This window comes from Branchiostoma belcheri, unplaced genomic scaffold (genome assembly GCF_001625305.1).
Source record: "Branchiostoma belcheri isolate BF01 breed outbred unplaced genomic scaffold, Haploidv18h27 scaffold22, whole genome shotgun sequence".
Classification (NCBI taxonomy): Eukaryota; Metazoa; Chordata; class Leptocardii; order Amphioxiformes; family Branchiostomatidae; genus Branchiostoma; species Branchiostoma belcheri.
Genome location: NW_017803713.1, coordinates 2028321 through 2029286, shown reverse-complemented (window position 1 = coordinate 2029286; position 966 = coordinate 2028321).

Here is a 966-nt window from a genome sequence, read left to right as displayed (position 1 = left end):
AAGCGCAAATACCGTGCACAGCGTAAAGGGAAACATAATGGGGTACGGGGAGTAAATCAAGGGTAGAATGAACATGACAGCATTAATGTACACAAACGATGCTCATTAGATTTTCACAATGGACCATCATACATCAGTAATAGTGATGCGGGTGTACATGATGTACCTAACATTGTCTGGAAGTAATTAAACACGTCACGCCCGGCAGGTGAAGCGGCCAGTGCACCCAAGTTTTAATCACCAATTTTTTTTTATCATCAACATTTGATCGCCAGGTCGTTGACGTCTGAACCCCGTGTGATCCGCAAGTCTGTAGGATCAACTTCCGGTAAAATATAAAGGTTGTACTTACGCTAGACAATAGTCACGGTTTACTGCGCTCAAATGAATGATAGAACTCATCTGCTTCTTTACAAGATACCTTTCGTGTATTTCAACTACAATTCAGAGACACATAACCTTTATTAATTACAGTTACTTGAACCTTCGTTATAGATGGCGCCCTGGTGTATATTGCATATTGCTTGACGTCATCTCTATGAAGCCGTTACACATGAATGATATCCGGACCCAGGAGAGGGCGGGGCCGGTGCACCTGCGCCGCACGGGCTCGGCTTTCCCCACATCGGTACCGTCAGCAAGGCGCGAGAGATCACTAGTAACCATCGGGGCGAAAAGGCAAGGACAAAGCGAGCGGAAGAATCGTACAAGTTACACAAGTCACGCTATCGGTAGGTTTGTGCCTTATCTTGTTTGATATGATCACTACATTTTAGTGAGTCAGTGTAGTAGAAAATAACGAAATAGAACGACTTGAAAACAATGCCGCTGTCTTGTTAGCGTTGGTGTTCTCGTAGAACGTTAGAAGGTCGAGATAAGGACAAGAGGAATAGATCGTAAGAAAGTCGAGATAAGAATAAGGACGAAAGAAAGTGAAAACATTTTCGTCTTTAACGACAAGTACAA